Source organism: Bos taurus, chromosome 9 (genome assembly GCF_002263795.3).
Source record: "Bos taurus isolate L1 Dominette 01449 registration number 42190680 breed Hereford chromosome 9, ARS-UCD2.0, whole genome shotgun sequence".
In the NCBI taxonomy this organism is placed as follows: domain Eukaryota; kingdom Metazoa; phylum Chordata; class Mammalia; order Artiodactyla; family Bovidae; genus Bos; species Bos taurus.
Window position 1 is genome coordinate 39,815,358 of NC_037336.1, and position 22,603 is coordinate 39,837,960.

Here is a 22,603-nt window from a genome sequence, read left to right on the forward strand (position 1 = left end):
ATGTTTGTTTATTTTGATCAGTTGCTGGGTTGCATGTTATAGTCACCTGGGAAATTTTGAAAAACTAATGATTCAAGCCCTTCTCTAATAAATTAGCATCATTGGGGTTGGGTGGAGCTCTGGTATCAGTATTTATTCGTAACCCACAGAGTTCTATCCAATAGCTGGGACAGAAGGTTATGAGCACTGCCTCATTCCTCTCCTCATTGGGCTCTGTCACTACTGTAACCACTCTTCTCTCCCTTCTTCCTCTGCACCTTGGGGCACTGAGCTAAGAGTGATGTGCTCACATAAGCAGGTATGTCCTTAGACACGCCTGGGCAAGGTAGCAGGAATTATCTGTTTCTCAAAGTGGCTCTCTAGAAATTCTGGGAACCGTCTTGCTCGCTGTAGCTCAGCTGCTCAGAGACAGCCATCTGCTCAGAGACAGACAGTCTCTCTGAATGAGAGACTGAATATACAAATGAACAATGGCCAGACTATATATAAAGGAACTCTGATCCATGGCCTGCAGCAGCTGGCCCAGGAAGCCACCTTCTTCTTTATAATCACCAGCGAGGGAGCCAGTCTGCTACAGGTCAGATTTGTAAGATGCTAAATTGCTGTCTCTTGTAACGATCCAGAAAGCTTAACAATCATTTCTGGAACAATTGGCCCCAAATGGTCAGTACTTGGTTAATAACTGACAGTTTCCCTAAAATTTGTCCTGTTTTCAACTTAGGACCAACCAGAGAAAGCCAAATACACCCTATCCAATCATGCAGGATGCCCCTCTTTGGAGAAAGGCATATGTTTAAAACCTTTTAATTATGTATTGGAGAATAGCCAATTAACAATGTTGTGATAGTTCCAGGTGAATAGGGAAGGGATTCAGCTATACATACACATATATTCATTCTCTCCCAAATTCCCCTCCCATCCAGGCTGCCACTTAATATTGAGCAGCATTCCATGTGCTATACAGTAGGTCCTTGTTGGTTATCCATTTAAAATATGGCAGTGTGTACATGTCTATTCCAAACTCCCTAACTATCCCTCCCATGCATTCTTCCCCCTAGCAGCCATAAGTTCTTCTTTAAGCTTGTGAGTCTCTCTGTTTTGCGAGTAAGTTCATTTGTATCATTTCTTTTTAGATCCCACAGGTAAGGGATGTCATATGATATTTCTCCTCTGACTTGCTTCACTCAGTATGACAATCTCTAGATTCATCTATGTTGCTATAAATGGCATTATTTCATTCTTTATAATGCTTTTACTTTTTTCATTGCTGCGCAGGCTTTTCTCTAGTTGCAGTGAGCAGGAGCACCATAACTCTGTAGTTATGGCGCACACGCTTCTCACTGTGGTGACTTCTCTTGTGTAGTATGGGCTCTAGGTCAGCAGTTGCAAAGCCTGGGCTCAGTACTTGCGGTTTCAGGGCTCTAGAGCACAGGCTCAGTAGTTGTAGTGCCTGGGGTTATTTCCCCTGTGGAATGTCAGATCTTCCTGGATTAGAGATCAAACCCATTTTCTCCTGCATTGGCAGGCAGATTCTTTACCACTGAGTCACCAGGCAGGACCTGAGGATGCTCCACTTCTTAATAGCCTGCCAACAGCTTCTGCACACCCGGAGCCTCTATTCAGGGGATACCTGAAGTCTTCTCTTTCGTGACTAAAAGACTTTCCCACACTTCTGCCTTCCTTGGAGAGACGGTGACTGACTCCCTTGCTATAGCAAGCTCTGAATAAATAGTCATTGTTTTTCTCTTTTGGCTGGCCTTTTTTACTGTTTGTTTACACAAAGATTTCCTGTTTTGTAAGTTGAAGTCTTAGATCACTATGCTAAGGCCAAGAATGGGCCCCCATTTTCTATTACAGTCCATTTAAAACTTTTTCTGAACATAGAGAACAACAGATTTCCCTCTCAAATCCCCTTCTTCAAGTGTCTGACATTTGTGGCTGAGCCAGGACCTGCTGTGCCTGTGACCCCGAGGGATACAGCAGCTTTGAGGGTACTAGCATGTACGTACGATGCTTCTTCAGCAGACAGAGTTTATGTACAGACTTTGAGGATTTTATTTGCTTTGCAAGAAAAGAAGTTAAGCAGAAAGGCCATAGTCCAGTAGGACATGGTTATACAGAAGAAAGGCTATTTAAAAAAATGATATAGATTGTTCCTTCTATTGAATGTTAAAGTTTAAGTGTTAGTCACTCAGTCTTGTTTGACTCTTTGGGACTGCAGGGACTGGGGCCCACCAGGCTCTTCTGTCCTTGGAATTCTCCAGGCAAGAATACTGGAATGGGTTGCCATTTTCTCCTCCAGGGGATCTTCCTGACCCAGGGATTGAACTCGTGTTTCCTGCATTGCAGGCAGATTGTTTACCATCTGAACCACCAGGGAAAGTGAAAGTGAAGTCGCTCAGTTGTATCTGACTCTTTGAGACCCCATGGACTGTAGCCTACCAGGCTCCTCTGTCCATGGGATTTTCCTTCTTGAACCACCAGGGAAGCCACAAATAAACACACCCTCTTGGCCTGGAGATGCCAGGGATTGAACCTGGTCTCATGCGCTCTACCACTGAGCTACATCCCTGTTTATGCATTCAAACCAACTGATAGTCGAACCATCATTTTTCTCAATCCATTAAGAGCTTTTAGCGAAAAGGAAGAAGATGATGGTGGGACCTGTGTCCTCTGGGAGTTGTAGCTCTGGGAAACCTGTTTCAGGATTCTGAAACAGATAGTTGAAATGAATGTAGCAACACTTACACTATTTTTCTTGATTCCTCTCATCTTTCTTCTTGAGAATGTAAATGATGAAACCTATTTGAAACCTATTTGAAACCTATTTCCTCTGGGTATCATTCACTTACAAAAAGCCAGTGGAGATGTTTAAGTCGTCTCTTTCTTCCTGAAAAATCTCTGCAGTTTGCCACCAGGCCTGGGGGCTTTATTATCCTAAGCGACTTTGCCATCTACAAATCACCGCCCTAAGTAGCTAAAGGGAATGAGTTAGCCAGAGCTCTGAAAAAGTGTAACCAGTGTTTCTTTAATATTAGTAGAACAATTGACTTCTGCCTGGGCAGGGTACCTGTAGACCTGCCTCGCAGTCATGTTACCTACAACTCCACCACTCAGAGCCTAAATTTCCCTTGAATTACAGTTTTTACTCTGATGGTGTCACAACACAGACACCAATCTGATACCTGATTCTAAGATATCAGTCTACCCTAGAACTTATCATGCATCCTAGTATTTCTCTCCCATACAAAGCCAAGTGGTCTGACAATGGAACTAAGCTAATGGAATATTGTGATGAATATTCTAAATGGTTTACCTGCTCTACTCAGGTCCCCTTTTCTGGGAAGTCTACTCAAACCTGAGAGTTCACTATCTGGGCAGAATCCCTGTTACCCTGTCTCTCTGGTTATAGTTAATGGATCTGAGGAAACTTTTGATTACTTTTAGGTTCAGTTGCAAGTAACAGAAACTCCCCCAAAGCGAAAGTGAAGTCGCTCAGTCATGTCCAACTGTTTGTGACCCTGTGGACTGTAGCCCACCAGGCTCCTCAACCCACAGAATTTTCCAGGCAAGAATTTTGGAGTGGGTTGCTATTTCCTTCTCCAACCAAGTAGTTGCTTAAATAAGATGGGCATGCATTTCTCTCTCACTTGGTAGAAGCCTGGATTTAGGCAGTCCTGGGTCGCTGTGGGAACTTTATCAGTGATCCAGGCTCTTCCTGCTCACATTCTGCTGTTTCAAGGGTGTGGCTCCAAGATGTCAGTTGGAGCTCCAGTTATTCCATCATCACATCCACCCCCAAACTTTCCAGAAGACTCACAATAGTTTTGCTTGTATCTTATTGCATAACCCTACACTAGATTCAAGTGAATCTGGGGGTGTAGTCTTTTGATTTGGTGAGCAATGTAAAAGTTAAGGTTTCAGCAGGCTCTGTGAAAAGTATCAAACTATAAATTGGATTAAGCTAGTCAGATTCTTAAGAATTTGTACCAAGGGATTCTAAATCCTGATAATGGCAGGCTCTGGAGACACATAGACTTGGACCAACAGTGCAGATTGTCCAGGTTTATGTAAAGGAAGCCAGGCAAGAGGGAGGAGACAGATACAAGCAGACAAGGTGAGAAGGAAGCCCAAGGGGACATGTGCTTCCTGGGAAGCATCAGGAATGACCCAGGTCCTGACCCAGTTCCATTTCTCGTGAAGTCTGACTTCATGAGACTGACTTCATGGGACTTCAGAACTGACTTCAGGCAGTTCTGCACTCCTCAGAAACCTCACGGTTTTAAAAACTGCTTTTCAAACATTATGGTATTGAGAAGAGAAAGTGGGGACTTCCCTGGAGGTCCAGGGGTTAAGACTCCATGTTTCCATTGCAGGGGACACCGGATTGATCGCTGGGGAATTAAGATCCCACATGCCCTGCAGCAAAGCCAAAAAGGAAAAAAGATGAGAAGAGGGATGGAAGCTGGAGGGTTTCAGATTCCTCCCAAAAGAAGTTATTTTTCCTGGAGCAATTAAGGATATATTTTATAGCTATAACAATAAGATCTTAATGTAATGAAGCAAATCCAGCATTTGCTGAATTCTATCTTTTACTTAAAAATTTTGTCTTCTTTTCCCAAACAGGGACATTTTACATATCCTTATATCCTTATCTCCTTTATAGTTGTCATCACCCATTGTTAAGATAGACAAAGTCGAAACTACTCAAACAAAGCTCTTGTGTTCTTACATTGCTGCTATCCTACCTTCTGAATATATTATCAGTCCCTGGTCAAGATCATATTATAACCAATGGTGTTCTTGCTGTACTGTGCTTAGTTGCTCAGTCATGCCCAACTCTTTGTGACCCCATAGACTGTAGGCTGCCAGGCTCCTCTGTCCATGGGGATTCTCCAGGCAAGAATACTGGAGCTCTTAGTGATGCTTATTTTTTCCTTTAGTTACTATAATTGAATTAAGGCCAATTTGTATGACTGTAGGAGTAATACCTGTATTTCATTTCCTGTCCGTGGATTCTGTGGGGAAGTAGTTTACCATAATCTGCCTTTCTCCTTGAACCCATTAAGTAGATTCTTTCCTTTCAACCAAAAACTTTTATCTAAGTCTTCTTATGTAAAAAAGAAAAAAATTAGTGGATCTCTGGGATGAGAAAACAGATTTATACTAGCCACTAGACCAGGGGTAGCAAAATGCTTTGGTAAAGGGTTCAATAGTAAACATTCTAAGCTTCACTGGCCATGCAGTCTGTATTGCAGCTTCCTCAACTTTGCCACTATAACCTTGGAGCAGTCAGATTATGTGTAAGCAATGGTCATGACTACGTACCCATAAAATGCTATCTACAAAAGCAGGTAGAGGGCCTGATTTGACCTAAAGGCTGTAGTTTTTGCATGGTGGCAGTGATGGTGCAGAAGTGTGGCCAAGAGCAGCTACCCTACGTCCAAGGTCAGGGTCGGTGGCTGAGAGGAGCTACCCCACGTCCAAGGTAAGGAGCAGAGGCTGTGATTTGCTGGAGCAGCCGTGAAGAGATACCCCATGTCTAGGGTAAAAGAAACCCAAGTAAGATGGTAGGCACTGAGAGAGGGCATCAGAGGGCAGACACACTGAAACCACAATCACAGACAACAAGCCAACCTGATCACACGGACCACGGCCTTGTCTAACTCAGTGAAACTAAGGCATGCCGTGTGAGGCCACCCAAGACGGACGGGTCATGGTGGAGAGGTTTGACAGAATGTGGTCCACCAGAGAAGGGAATGGCAAACCACTTCAGTATTCTTGCCTTGAGAACCCCATGAACAGTATGAAAAGGCAAAAAGATAGGACACTGAAAGATGAACTCCCCAGGTCTGTAGGTGACCAATATGCTACTGGAGGTCAGTGGAGAAATAACACCAGAAAGATTGAAGGGAAGGGGCCAAAGCAAAAACAACACCTAGTTGTGGATGGGACTGGTGATAGAAGCAAGGTTCAATGCTGTAAAGAGCAATATTGTATAGGAACCTGAAATATTAGGTCCATGAATCAAGGCAAATTGGAAGTGATCAAACCGGAGATGGCAAGAGTGAACGTCGACATTCTAGGAATCAGCGAACTAAGATGGACTAGAATGGCTGAATTTAACTCAGATGACCATTATATCTACTACTGTGGGCAGGAATCCCTTAGAAGAAATGGAGTAGCCATCATAGTCAACAAAAGAGTCCGAAATGCAGTACTTGGTTGCAATCTCAAAAACGACAGAATGATCTCTGTTCATTTCCAAGGCAAACCACTCAATATCACGGTAATCCAAGTCTATGCCCTGACCAGTAATGCTGAAGAAGCTGAAGTTGAACGGTTCTATGAAGACCTACAAGACCTTCTAGAACTAACATCAAAAAAGATGTTCTTTTCATTATAGGGGACTGGAATGCAAAAGTAGGAAGTCAAGAAACACCTGGAGTAACAGGCAAATTTGGCCTTGGAGTACAGAATAAAGCAGGGCAAAGGCTAATAGAGTTCTGCCGAGAGAACACACTGGTCATAGCAAACACCCTCTTCCAACAACACTAGAGAAGACTCTACACATGGACATCACCAGATGGTCGACACCGAAATCAGATTGATTATGTTCTTTGCAGCCAAAGATGGAGAAGCTCTATACTGTCAGCAAAAACAAGACCAGGAGCTGACTGTGGCTCAGATCATGAACTCCTTATTTCCAAATTCAGACTAAAATTGAAGAAAGTGGAGAAAACCACTGGACCATTGAGGTATGATGTAAATCAAATCCCTTATGATTATATGAAGTGAGAAATAGATTTAAGGGACTAGACCTGATAGACAGAGTGCCTGATGAACTATGGACTGAGGTTTGTGACACTGTACAGGACACAGGAATCAAGACCATCCCCAAGACAAAGAAATGCAAAAATGGCTGTCTGAGGAGGCCTTACAAATAGCTGTGAAAAGAAGAGAAGTGAAAAGCAAAGGTGAAAAGGAAAGGTATATCCATTTGAATGCAGAGTTCCAAAGAATAGCAAGGAGAGATAAGAAAGCCTTCCTCAGTGATCAATGCAAAGAAATAGAGGAAAACAACAGAATGGGAAAGACTAGAGATCTCTTCAAGAAAATTAGAGATACCAAGGGAACATGTCATGCAAAGATGGGCTCAATAAAGGACAGAAATGATATGGACCTAACAGAAGCAGAGATATTAAGAAGAGGTGGCAAGAATACACAGAAGAACTGTACAAAAAAGATCTTTATGACCCAGATAATCATGATGGTGTGATCACTCATCTAGAGCCAGACATTCTGGAATATGAAGTCAAGGGGGCCTTAGGAAGCATCACTATGAACAAAGCTAGTGGAGGTGACAGAATTCCAGTTGAGCTATTTTAAATCCTGAAAGATGATGCTGTGAAGTGCTGCACTCAATATGCCAGCAAATTTGGAAAACTCAGCAGATCCAACCAGTCCATCCTAAAGGAGATCTGTCCTGGGTGTTCATTCGTAGGACTGATGTTGAAGCTGAAACTCCAATACTTTGGCCACCTGATGCAAAGAGCTGACTCATTGGAAAAGACCCTGATGCTGGGAAAGATTGAGGGCAGGAGGAGAAGGGGACAACAGAGGATGAGATGGTTGGATGGCATCACTGACTCAATGGACATGGGTTTGGGTGGACTCCGGGAGCTGGTGATGGACAGGGAGGCCTGGTGTGCTGCAGTTCATGGGGTCGCAAAGACTGAGCAACTGAACTGAACTGAACTGAACTGTAAGTTTGCTCCGCGCTGAACTATAAACTCCATTTGGGCAGGGACATATCTGATTTGTTTAACAGTTTATACCCAGCTCCAAATACCAGGTCTGTTGCTCGGTAAACATTTGACTTGATGAGTAAACTATCAATGTGACAACAAATGACAGATTATTCCATCTTAAATTTGAAAAAGAAACAAACAAACAAAAGTGTCTCTCCTGTTGGCTTTCTGACTGATTTTCCTTAAAAATTGTGAAAATCTATGTACTACTAAAATCTCACAATTTGAGAATACCACAGAGAATACATTCATGGCCTGGATTCTCAGGTGACTGAATTATGTAACCAACTATAAAGACTAGGATGAAGAGAATTTCTTAGGAGCAAAGCCATAATGTTTGTGCCCCTAATGGAGTCTGTATATCTCTGGACATTCTACTATGTCTATGTCTGTCATTCTACTGGACAAAGGTTTTGTCATTATGGAACTTACAGTCAATTGGGAGTGGGGTGTATGTGGTTGGATCCAAGCAGACCCCAAACACAGAAGAAGCCCACGTGCCAATGCAGGTAGATGTAAGAGACACAAGTTCAGTCCCTGGGTTGGGAAGATCCCCTGGAGGAGGGCAACCCATTCCAGTATTTTTGGCTGGAGAATCCCATGGACAGAGGAGCCTGGTGGGGCTAACATCCATAGGGACGCAGAGTTGGACACGACTGAAGTGACTTAGCATTCAGCAAGCTCCATGAAGAAGTGGCCCAGGTGCCCATGGTCTCCACTCCGGCTACACTGCCTTCTCTCTCCCAGGCTGCACCTGTGAACTCAGATGCAGTCCTGTATCATCAGTGGAAGAGAAGACTCGGGTGTGGTTTACAGATGGTTCTGTACAACATGCAGGCACCCTCCAAAAGTGACAGCTGCAGCTCTACGGCACATTCTTGAAAGAGCCTGAAGGACAGTGGTGAAGTGAAACTCTCCAGTGGGCACAGGTTTGGGCAGTGCCCCTGGTGGTGTGCTTTGCTTGGAAGTACCACCTGCCTTGGGTCCCTCAAGCCTCTGAATCAACAAGGCAAATAAGGGAGTTCCGGTGTGGACTGAGGTGACTGAGCCTGACTACTATGGGGAAATTGGACTTCACAGTGGAGGTAAGGAAGTACAGGAGATCCCTAGGGCAGGTCTTAGTATCAATATCACCGTACCCTGTGATCAAAGTCAATGGAAAACTATTAATTCAACAACCCAATCAAGGCAGGACTACTAATGGCCTAGATACTTCAGGAATGAAGGTTTGGGTCATGCCAGCATGTGAAGAACTACAACCAGCTGAGGTGCTGCTGAAGGTAAAGGGAGTACAGAATGAGTAGCTAAAGAAGGTAGCTATAAATTCCATGTGACCAGTTAATAGAAACAAGGACTGTAGTTATCATCAGTATTCGTCTTTATTTTGTTATGAATACGTTTGTGTGTATGTGTGTGTGCTATTTGCAGCACAGTAATTAATGTTTATGGTTATTTTGGGGGGTCATTGATAAAAAATAAATTGCATTTTGTCTTTATTTTTTTGAGGCTGGGAAAAGTGGAAAAAATGTTTCACAGGGAATAGTTAAGAGAAATGTGTTTTCATACTTCAAGATTAGCCTTCAGTTTAATTGGAACTTCACTAGTCAGGAATACAATGTAGTAGACTCGTTAAAGCCCTTTTGAGCCAGGCCCCAACATGAGTCCTTTTGTTCACTGTCACTGGAGCCAATAGAACGGGACTGAGTTCTGTTCAGAAGTAAAGGAAAGCTCCGAACAGAGAATGGAGAGCTGCAAACCTGTACTGAAGCACAAGCTCCTGCCATGAGCCAAGGGCGGGGCTGTGGGGAGGGGAAGGGGCAGAGCTCTCCGGGGAGGGCACAGCTCCTGGTCATATCCCTAGCTGGTGTCTCTGCACTCCGGGAGCCACTGCCATCTTGGATTCAGGTGGTGTGTGCGGCCGCGTAGCTGAGGTCTTTGAGGCAGACATTTTACACTAGGAACTTGATTCTGAAGTGACGGGTGCGAAGTCTCTGCACACCATACTCTATGGGCAAATGAAACTAGACAAAGCACAAAGTGGGGGGCAGGTGGAGCGGAGCAACGTTAGACTTTATTACCAGTATATTTTGGGGGAATTGTTATCGGGCTTTCATAGATTCCGTGAATTGGTCAAAACTCATTCTATGTCCTTATAATGTGTTTTTCTGTGAAATAGAGTCTTGAAAGTTAAAAACTACATTTCCGGGGGGAACAAGATGGTGGAGGAGTAGGTGGATGTGGAGTATATCTCTCTCCATGGATACATCAGGAATATATCTTCAGACACAGACGTGCATGCACAACACTAGCTGAGAGTGGACAAGAGTACCTAACCAGCAGGAAAGAATATATAGAAGCGTGCAAAACTCAGTAGGACAAAGGAACTAGGGGAAAAAACAGGAATGTTACTAGGACTGGACCTGCCCTTGGCAGGTGGGGGAACTGAAGCAGGGGTATGATCCCCACATTGGGGCAATTGTCTGAGTCAGAGGAGAAACATTTAGGGTTGAGAATGAAACAGCTGATCTGTGGAACAGCCTAAATGGAATGAGAATCAGACAGTCCTTGCTGCAGCCATACGTACCCAGGACAGTGATGCAGGTACCTAGAAGGCGAAGCAGCTGGGGGCTGGAGTGTAGGGATTGTGGAGCAATCACAGGGCAAGGCCTGCTGTTGGCTGTGGAGAGACAGACGGAGGGGACATGAGGGAGGAGACTGAGGTGGGAAATGCCTGTGAAGGAAAGCCAGGCAGCCATGGAAGCAAGGCAATACTGCTGAGTCATGCATAGGGGGTAGAGCTATCACCATAGCCTCTCTCTTCCCACACGCAAGCATCAGCAGCTGAACAGTAGAGAGGCTGGCCCATCAAGTGCCTGAGGCAGGGAACAACAGAGTAGGACCCCATCCAGGGTGCCCCTTTAAGTGGCTGACTTAATGATATACAAAGTAGGACCCCAGCCGGGGGCGCCCCTCTACCTGCCTGATGTGTTGAACAACAGAGAAGGACCCCAGGCAAGGGAGCCCTCTAAGTGTCTGAATGGGCGGAGCTACAGAGAAAGACTAGCCAAAGAGGCCTTCTGATCACCAGCTACCAGAAGCTTGAAAAAAGACTGATAGGGCCATAACTCGTGTAGCTGAGGCAGTCTGTGTCCCTGAACACTTGCTCCCCATGACCAAGCATGTGTGCCACTGTCACACTCAACCCTCACTGGGGCAGAGCTGCCACAGGCAAAAAAAAAAGTCTTGCATCTGTGCATGTGGGGTCGTTTTGGTTGTATCCAACTCTTTTTGACCCTGTGGACTGTGGCCTGCCAGTCTTCTCTGTCAAGGGTGTTCTCTAGGGAAGAATACTGAAGTGTATTGGCCAATACTTGTTGCCATACCCTTCTAGAGCACTATATTTCCTGCTGCCCTAGCTGCCAACTCCCCTGAGTACCTGGTGCTGCCAGAACCCTTGTGACCCAAGCAGCTGTACCACTCTGCACCTGGCCTTCACCGGGGCAGACCCAAGTCCTCCAGGGCAGCCTCAGGAGCAAACCCCAGTGGACAACCCACATTCCGTGAAAGCGAAATCTCTCAGTCGTGTCCAACTCTTTGCGACCCCATGGACTGTGGCCTGCACCAGGCTTCTCTCTCCATGCGATTTTCCAGTCAAGAGTACCAGAGTGGGTTGCTATTTCCTTCTCCCACATGCAGAGGTGGAAATAAAACCACAATTGAAACCCAGGGGCAGTGCGGCTAAGGAAGAAGACCCAAAACCTTCCCACCAGCTGTACAAGCTGCAGATTAAATCCACATGATCAACTAGGCAGACTCTGCGTCTATGGAATATATAAAAGGACATTGAGAGCTCCTACAAAAGAAAACGCACTAGTTCTGATAGCTGTGGACATTGGAGACAAGAACACATAGGAGTCTGACCAGATTAGAATCTGAGCTGCCCCCACAGAAGGTCCACAGACCAGCACAGTGTTGGAGAGCATCCTAGGGAGGTGAGGTGGACTGTGACTCTCAGCGAGGGAAAGCATCCTGACAGCAGTGACTCAAGAAAAACATTTATTATTCTTATGTTTTGACTTATTCTGTAGTTTGTTTTGGATTTTTTTCCCTTCTCTTTCTCCTTTTTACCCCCTCCCCCTCACCACCATTGTAGTTGTCCATTTTATTGGCATTATGAAATCTGATTAAGCTTTTGAGTTCTTTTTTAATCACACTTTTTATTGTTATAAACCTCTGCCTCTATGTTGGGCTTTTGCAGTTCTGGGCGTTTTCCCTTTTTTTTTTTTCTTTCTTTCCCCTTCCTTTCTTTTTTAATTTTTTTAAACCTATTATTATTGTTTCTACATTTATTCCTTTTTTTGGCTTTCCTACTGTTCTTTCCCCCTTGCAGTTAATTTTTAATGTATATAAATCTTACTTATCTACCTCTATTTAACTTTGCATATCTAGTCTTTCTTTCTTTTTTTTCTTTCCTTTCCTCTCAACATATTTGTTAGTTTTGTTTTCATTGCTTTATTCCTCAGTTGGCACCTTGCTTTAGTTTTGTTTTCCAGTTTGTGCTTTAGTTAGTTTTGTTCTTAACTGGTAGATATAATTTTTGGTTCCCTTTGTTCACCAGGTCAACCTACTGTACTTTATTTTTGTTGGACTGTTTTGGTTTTGCTATGGATGTATATATATGTGTGTATATTCCATTATTTTAATTATTATTTGCCTGATTTTTAAACTGCCATCTGTCTGGGGTTCATCTTTGGTTTCTTGTTTTTGGGTATATGTTTTAATCTCACTTAATACCATAACAAACCACTTGTGGAATCTTCGTTCTTGACCAGAGATCAAACCCTGAGCCTTTGGAGTGGGAGCACTGACTCAAAACCCTAGACTACTGGAGAAATAACCCTAGGGAGTATCAAATAATGAGAGCTCCCAGAAAGGAAACCACTTGAATACAAGACCCAGCATCATCCCATCACCAGTAGTACCCTGTGCAGGAAGCTTCATCCAAACAGCAAACAAAACAAAAATGCAAACCCAATCACCAGCAGACAGGATCACCACCTCACTCAGCCTTGCCCATCAGAGGAAAAACAAACAAACAAACAAAAAAATTCAGCATAAATCTCACCCAATATGAAGCTTAAACAAACCACTGCACAAAACTTAGGAGGGGGCAGAAACCAAAAGGAAGAAAGAATTCAACCTTGAAGATTGCAAAAAGGAGACCTCAAAAACAATAAGTTAAAAAAAAAAATGAAAAGGCAGAGAAATACCACACAAATGAAGGAACAAACTAGAAACACAGAAGTCCAAATAAATGGAAAGGAAATAGGCAAACTACCTGAAAAAGAATTCAGAATAATGATAGTAAAGATGATAAAAAATCTTGAAAACAGAAGGGAGAAAATGTATGAATAAATTAACGAAGACCTAGAAAAATTAAAGAATAAACATACAGAGACAAACAACACAATTACTGAAATTAAAAATATTCTAGAAGGAATCCAGAAGGAATGATTATTCCCTGGTGGCTCAGATGGTAAAGCATCTGCCTGCAATGTGGGAGACCCAGGTTCAATCCCTGAGTTGGGAAGATCCCCTGGAAAAGGAAATGGCAACCCACTCCAGTATTCTTGTCTGGAAAATTCCATGGGTGAAGGAGCCTAGTGGGCTACAGTCCATGGGGTCACAAAGAGTCAGACGCGACTGAACTTCACTCACTCACTAGAAGGAATCAATAGCAGAATATCTGAAGCAGAAGAATGAATCAGAGAGCTGGAAGATAAAATGGTGGAAATAACTTCTGAAGAGAATAATAAAGTAAAAAGAATGAAAAGATGTGAGGATAGTCTCAGAGACCTCAGGGACAATATCAAATGCTCCAACATTCAAATTATGGGGGTCCCAGAAGAAGAGAAAAAGAAAGGTATGAGAAAATTTTTGAAGAGATTATAGTTTAAAATTTCCCCACCCAAAAATGGAAAAGGAAATAGGCAATCAAGTCCAAGAGGTGCAAAGAATCCCATACAGGATAAACCCAAGGAGACACATACTAATCAAACTAAAAAAGATTAAACACAAAGAAAGAATACTAAAAGCAGCAAGGGAAAAGCAACAAGTAATATACAAGAAACATTCTGCTTTATTGACTATGACAAAGCCTTTGACTGTGTGGATCACAATAAACTGTGGAAAATTCTGAAAGAGAAGGGAATACCAGACCACCTGACCTGCCTCCCGAGAAACCTGTATGCAGGTCAGGAAACAACAGTTAGAAATGGACATGGAACAACAGACTGGTTCCAAATAGGAAAAGGAGTATGTCAAGGCTGTATATTGTCACCCTGCTTATTTAACTTATATGCAGAGTACATCATGAGAAACGCTGGGCTGGATGAAGCACAAGCTGGAATCAAGATTGCTGGGAGAAATATCAATAACCTCAGATATTCAGATGACACCACCCTTATGGCAGAAAGTGAAGAGGAACTCAAAAGCCTCTTGATGAAAGTGAAAGAGAAGAGTGAAAAAGTTGACTTAAAGCTCAGCATTCAGAAAACGAAGATCATGGCATCCAGTCCCATCACTTCATGGGAAATAGATGGGGAAACAGTGGAAACAGTGTCAGACTTTATTTTTTTGGGCTCCAAAATCACTGCAGATGGTGATTGCAGCCATGAAATTAAGAGACACTTACTCCTTGGAAGGAAAGTTATGACCAACCTAGATAGCATATTCAAAAGCAGAGACATTACTTTGCCAACAAAGGTCTATCTAGTCAAGGCTATGGTTTTTCCAGTGGTCATGTATGGATGTGAGAGTTGGACTGTGAAGAAAGCTGAGCGCCGAAGAATTGATGCTTTTGAATTGTGGTGTTGGAGAAGACTCTTCAGAGTCTCTTGGACTGCAAGGAGATCCAACCAGTCCATCCTAATGGAGAGCAGTCCTGGGTGTTCATTAGAAGGACTGATGTTGAAGCTGAAACTCCAATACTTTGGCCACCTCATGCGAAGAGTTGACTCATTGGAAAAGTTCCTGATGCTGGGAGGTATTGGGGGCAGGAGGAGAAGGGGATGACAGAGGATGACATGGTTGGATGGCACCACCAACTCGATGCACATGAGTTTGGGTGAATCCCGGGAGTTGGTGATGGACAGGGAGGCCTGGCGTGCTGCAATTCATGGGGTCGCCAGGAGTCAGACATGACTGAGCGACTGAACTGAACTGAACTTAACTGAACATACAAGGGAAATCCCATACATTTAACAGCTGATCTTTTAGCAGAAACTCTGCAGGTCTGATGGAGAAGGCGATGGCACCCCACTCCAGTACTCTTGCCTGGAAAATCCCATGGATGGAGGAACCTGGTGGGCTGTAGTCCATGGGGTTGCTAAGAGTTGGACACGACTGAGTGACTTCACTTTCACTTTTCACTTTCATGCATTGGAGAAGGAAATGGCAACCACTCCAGTGTTCTTGCCTGGAGAATCCCAGGGACGGGAGAGCCTGGTGGGCTGCCGTCTATGGGGTCGCACAGAGCTGGACACGACTGAAGCAACTTAGCAGCAGTAGCAGCAGCTGCAGGTCTGAAGGGAATGGCAGGATACATTTAAAGTACTGAAAGGGAAAAATCTACAAGCAAGATTACTCTAGCCAGTAAGGATCTCATTCAAAATTGATGAAGAAATCAAAAGCTTTTCAGACAAGCAAAAGTTAAGAGAAGTCAGTACCACCAAAGCAGCTTTACAACAAATGTTAAAGGGACTTATATAGTAAAGAAATACAAGAGAAGAAAGAGATCTACAAAGTCAAACCCCAAACAATTAAGAAAATAGCAATAGGAACATATATACCTATAATTACTTTAAATGTAAATGTATTAAACTCTTCAACCAAAAGACACAGACTGGCTGAATTAATACAAAAATAAGACCCATATATATGTTGTCTACAAGAAACCTACTTCAGACCTAAAGACACATATAGACTGAAAGTGGGAAGATGGAAAAATATATTCCATGCAAATGGAAAGCAAAAGAAAGCTGGAGTAGCAATCCTGATATCAGACAATATAGACCTTAAAGTAAAGAATATTACAAGAGATAAGGAAGGACACTACATAATGATCAAGGGCTCAATCCAAGAGGAAGACATAACAATTGTAAATATCTATGCACCCAGCATAGGAACACCTCAATACATAAGACAAACACTAACATACATAAAAGGAGGAACTGACAGTAACACAATAATAGTAAGAAACTTTAACACCCCACTCACACCAATGGACAGATCATCAAAACAGAAAATTAATAAGGAAACACAAGTCTTAAATTATACATAGATGAGATGGATCTCATTGGTATCTTCAGGACATTACATCCAAATGCAGAAGAATATACCTTATTTTCAAGTGCACATGGAACGTTCTCCAGGATAGACCACATCTTGGGTCACAAATCAAACCTCAGTAAATTTAAGAAAATTGAAATCATATCAAGCACCTTTTCTGATCACATTGCCATGAGAATAGATATCAATTATAAGGGGAAAAAAAGCATAGAAAACACAAACACATGGAGATTAAACAATACATTTCTCAATAACCAACAGGTTACTGAAGAAATCAAAAGGGAAATCAAAAAATTTCTATAAATAAATGACAATGAAAACACAACAACTCAAAACCTATGGGATGCAGCAAAAGTAGTTCTAAGAGGGATGTTTATAGCAATACAATCCTACCTCAAGAAAGAAGAAAAACATCGAATAGACAACCTAACTTTACAACTAAAACAACTGGAAAAAGAAGAACAAAAAAACCCCAAAATTAGCAGAAGGAAAGAAATCATAAAGATCTGAGCAGAAATAAATGCAAAAGAAATGAAAGAAACAATAGTAAAGATTAATAAAACTAAAAGCTGGTTCTTCGAGAAGATAAACAAAATTAACAAACCTTTAGCCAGACTCATCAAGAAAAAAAGAGAGAAGAATTGAATCAACAAAATTAGAAATGAAAAAGGAGAGGTTACAACAGACAATGAAGAAATACAAAGGATTATAAGAGACTATTATGAACAACTATATGGCAATAAAATGGATAACCTGGAAGAAATGGACAGATTCTTAGAAAAGTTCTATCTTCCAAGACTGAACCAGGAAGACATGATACTATACGTAGAAAAGCCTAAAGATAGTATCAGAAAATTACTAGAGCTAATCAGTGAATTTAGCAAAGTTGCAGGATACAAAATCAATACACAAAAATCACTTGCATTTCTATATGCTAACAATGAAAAATCAGAAAGAGAAATTAAGGAGTCAATCCCATTTACCATTGCAACAAAAAGAATAAAATATCTAGAAATAAACTTACCTAAGGAGATAAAAGAACTGTACATAGAAAATTATAAGACACTAATGAAAGAAATCAAAGATGACATAAACAGATGGAGAGATATTCCATGTTCCTGGGTAGGAAGAATCAATATTGAGAAAATGACTAAATACCAAATGCAATCTATGGATTCAATGTGATCCCTATCAAACTACCAATGGCAGTTTTCACAGAACTAGAACCAACGATTTCACAATTTGTATGGGAACACAAAAGACCCAGAATAGCCAAAGCAGTCCTGAGAAAGAAGAATGGAGCTGGAAGAATCAACCTTCCTGACTCCAGATTATACTACAAAGCTACAGTCATCAGACAGTATGGTACTGGCACAAAAACAGAAATAAAGACCAATGGAACAAGATAGAAAGCCCAGAACTAAACCCATGCACCAGTGGGTACCTTATTTTTGACAAAGGAGACAAGAATATACAATGGGGCAAAGAGAGCCTCTCAATAAATGATGCTGGGAAAACTGGACAGCTACATGTAAAAGAAAGAAATTAGAACACTTCTTAATACCATACGCAATGATAAACTCAAAATAGATTAAAGACATAAGTGTAAGACCAGAAACTATAAAACTCTTAGAGGAAAACATTGGCAGAACACTCAATGGCATAAATCAAAGTAAGATCCTCTATGAGTAATGGAAATAAAAACACAAGTAAATAAGTGTGACCTGATTAAACTTAAAAGCTTTTGCACAGCAAAGGGAACTATAAGCAAGGTGAAAAGACAGCCCTTAGAATGGGAGAAAATAATAGCAAATGAAACAACTGACAAAGGATTAATTTCCAAAATATACAAGCAGCTCATACAACTCAATACCAGAAACACAAACAACCCAATCAAAAAGTGGGAAAAAGATCTAAACAAACATTTCTCCAAAGAAGACATAGAGATGGCTAACAAACACATAAAAAGATGCTCAACATCATTCATTACTAGAGAAATGCAAATCAAAACTACAAGGAGATATCACCTCACACCAGTCAGAATGGCCATCATCAAAAAGTCTACAAAAAATAAATGTTGGAGAGGGTGTGGAGAAAAGGGAACACTCTTGCACTGTTGGTGGGAATGTAAATTGATACAGCCACTGTGGAAGACGGTATGGAGATTCCTTAAAAAACTAGAAATAAAAGCACCATATGACCCAGCAACCCCACTCCTAGGCATATACCCTGAGGAAACCAAAATTGAAAAAGACACATGTATCCCATTATTCATTGCAGCACTATTTGCAATAGTTGGAACATGGAAGCAACCTAGATGTGCATTGACAGATGAATGGATAAAGAAGTTGTGGCACATATACACAATGGAATAGTACTCAGCCATAAAAAGGAACACATTTGAGTCAGTTCTAATGAGGTAGATGAACATAGAGCCTATTATACAGAGTCAAGTAAGTCAGAAAGAGAAAGATAAATATCATATACTAACACATATATATGGAATCTAGAAAAATGGTACTGAAGAATTTATTTGCAGGGCAGCAATGGAGAAATAGGCACAGAGAATAGACTTATGGACATGGGGAGAGAAGAGGAGAGGGTGAGATGTATTGAGAGAGTAACACGGAAACTTATATTACCATATGTAAAATAGATAGCCAACAGGAATTGCTGTATGTCCCAGGAAACATGTACACCCATGCCTGATTCATGTCAATGTATGACAAAAACCACTACAATATCGTAAAGTAATTAGCCTCCAATTAAAATAAATAAATAATTTTTTTTTAAAAAAGGAAACCCAAAGAGGGACTGTGTATCAACCTAGAGGGGTGGGATGGGAAGGGAGATGGGAAGGAGGCTCAAAACAACAAAATTCTATAAAGCAATTATCCTTCAATTAAAAAATAACTAAATTAAAAAAAAACAAAAAATGAGCTACATTTCCTTGGGAATTCTCTGGTGGTCCAGTTGTTAGGATGCGGTGCTTTCACTGCTAGGGCAGGAGTTGCATCCCTGGTCAAAGAACTATGATCCCACAAGCGGCTTGGTATAGTGGGGGTGGGGGAGGGGCAGACCTACATTTTCTAGACTGTCTTACAGCTAGGGTGCCATATGTGGTTTAGATTCTTTTGAATTTGTGTATTTGCATGAAGCTTGGATTTGAAACTGAGTTAAAGGTGGGAAGAGGTAGGGCCAGAAACAACCAGCTCTGCTGGAGTAGATGGTGGCAGAGGCATCATGGTTCTACATTGGCCACTTTCTGGTTCTGCTGCATCCGACAGCAATGGCAGATGCTTTTTCAAAATTGGCAGAGGTAGTTGGGTGTTGTTCTTAGAAGCTCAGTTAGTACCCATTTCTCTGCCTTTCCGTTTTCTGCTTAAAGTGTAGCATCTGTTGTCTTCAAGCTATATACCAACCATGCCAGGTGCCTGAGAAGCTATATTCTTCACCACCCAGTTTTCAGTGCATAGAACCATGCAGTCCAGTAACCAAGGTTAGGTTAGCCTGTAAATAGAATAGGTAGCCCCCAAATCCAGTGACTTCAGGGGATGTCCTCTGTTCCCTGAGTTTACTGACCTCATATTTCACCTGAAATTCCAGTCTTAGGATTTCATTTCTTTAGTTTAAAGCCTCCTTGTCCCCCTCCCCGTCCCCCTCTTCCCCACCCGCCCGGCTCCTCTAAGCTATTCCTATGTGCATCACACCCATGTTGGACTTTCTCTTACTGTATATAGTAATCTTTAACATTAATGAAATTTCTCCTCTGTGTTCACTAGTGATATGTTGTGGGAGTAAATAGCCATGAAGGATGGGCAGGGAAGAATATCAGAGTCAAAAGGAGATGCTAACAAAGTAAAATTATTTGGGAAGGTGTAACTCCTTAAGCAGATGTTATTGGTTTTCACCTTAATATGCATGAGTTATTGGTCTCAGTTGATTTCTGGTTTTTATTCTGTAGAGCTGGAGCTGAGGAGAGTCATGGAGTAAAAGGTGAAAATGCTTGGGAAATCCACATTTTTCGGGTCTCTTCTGGAGTTGGAAGTGTTTGCTACCTAGGGAGTTGGTGTACAGAGCATGGAGATATTGAAGATACATTTGCTGAGAGTAGGCATGCCTTTATTCTTTAGAGCTTAAGTTAAAAAACAGTATATGCTGATATGGACAGATGTGAAGAGGGTGTGTAAACAGTGGGCAACATTTGCTAGTTCTTATACTTGGAAGTGGGCTTCCCAGATGGTGCTAGTGGTAAGGAACCCGTCTGCCAATGCAGGAGACATAAGAGACGTGGGTTTGATCCCTGAGTTGGGAAAATCTCCTGCAGGAGGGCATGGCAACCCACTCCAGTATTCTTACCTGGAGAATCCCATAGACAGAGGAGTCTGGCGGGCTACAGTCCATAGGGTAGCAGAGTCGGACATGACTGAAGTGACTTAGCATGCACACATACTTGGAAGTAGGTCTTCCCTGGTGGGTGGTTTAGTTGCTAAGCCATGTCGGACTCTTGCAACCCTATGGATTGTACCCCACCAGGCTCCTCTGCCCATGGGATTTCCCAGACAAGAATACTGGAGTGGGTTGCCATTTCCTTCTCTAGGAGATCTTCCAAACCCAAGTATCCAACCCAGGTCTCCTACATTGCAAGTGGTCTCCTGCATTGCAAGTTTGATTCCTGGGTCTGGAAGATCCCCTGGAGGAGGGCACAGAAACCTACTCTAGTATTCTTGCCTGGAGAATCCCATGGACAGAGGAGTCTGGCGGGCTACAGTCCATAGGGTCACAAAGAGTCAGACATGACTGAGCAAGTGAACACACACAAACACACTTGGAAGCACACAAAGGAAAATGTGTTTAGAGGAAAGGAAGGGAGTGGGTAATGGGAGTGTTCCTACTCAGACAGGGTAGAGCTGCTGGGATTTCTCTTCTGACTAATCCAAGAAGGGTTTGGAGTGGGTAGTACAATTCTTTTTTTTTTTTTTGGTCAGTCACATATTAAATACTTTTGAGCTTCAAGTGGAATGATTTTAAGGAGCTATTTAGAGGCAAGGTAACTCACTGGTTGGTCAGCAGAATCCTGGGCTTTTAATGGGAGAAGGCTGTGAGATGGGATCATTATGACTATTTCAAAGTTTCAATGAACAAGTTTATCCACAAAGCATTTCTCCAGTCTTTCCTAGGAGAATTAGAAACACTTTCACAACTATCTAATTTTAATCTCTCCAACATCTTTGTGAGGTAGGTAAGAAATATTTTTGCACTTTTTTTTTAACAGATGATAAAATTTCATGACAAGTAGTTTCCAAAGAAACCACGTGGGGCCAAAGTGTGAAGCCAGTCCGAACAGTCAGTCTTCTGATAGCAGAGCTGTCTTTCCTGTTGCTGAAGCATCTTGTTCAGCAAGATAAACAAGATGATTGTCCTTTCTTATTTCTGTTCTGATCTCATGGCTATCGATGGCCTTCAGAGTGGTCATGCAGGGCTTTCGTTATGGTTTAGTCACTAAATCGTGCCTGACTCTTTGCAACCCCATGAACTGTAGCCTGCCAGGCTGCTCTGTCCATAGGATTTCCCAGGACAGAATACTAGAATGGGTTGCCATTTCCTACTTCAGGGGATCTTCCTGACCCAAGGATCAAACCCACACCTCCTGCTTGGCAGGCAGATTTTTTACCACTAAGCCACTTGGGAAGCTCAATGCAGGGATTCAGTTCAGTTCAGTTCAGTCACTCAGTCGTGTCTGACTCTCTGCAATCCCATGAACCGCAGCACACCAGGCCTCCCTGTCCATCACCAACTCCCGGAGTTTACCCAAACCCATGTCCATTGAATCGGTGATGCCATCCAACCATCTCAACCTCTGTCATCCCCTTCTCCTCCTGCCCTCAATCTTTCCCAGCATCAGGGTCTTTTCCAATGAGTCAGCTCTTCACATGAGGTGGCCAAAGTATTGGAGTTTCAGCTTCAACATCAGTCCTTCCAATGAACGCCCAGGACTGGTCTCCTTTAGGATGGACTGGTTGGATCTCCTTGCAGTCCAAGGGACTCTCAAGAGTCTTATCCAACACCACAGTTAAAAAGCATCAATTCTTCGGCACTCAGCTTTATTTGTAGTCCAACTCTCACATACATGACTACTGGAAAAACCATAGCCTTGACTAGACGGACCTTTGTTGGCAAAGTAATGTCTCTGCTTTTTAATATGCTGTCTAGGTTGGTCATAACTTTCCTTCCAAGGAATAAGCGTCTTTTAACTTCATGGCTGCAATCACCATCTGCAGTGATTTTGGAGCCCCCAAAAATAAAGTCAGCCACTGTTTCCACTATTTCCCCATCTATTTGCCATGAAGTGATACAGGGATTAGCATCAGCCTATAATGGGTTCATAAGAGTGTTAATTATGAAGGCTTTCCTCTGGATCTGAGAGTAGACTGTGCATAGAA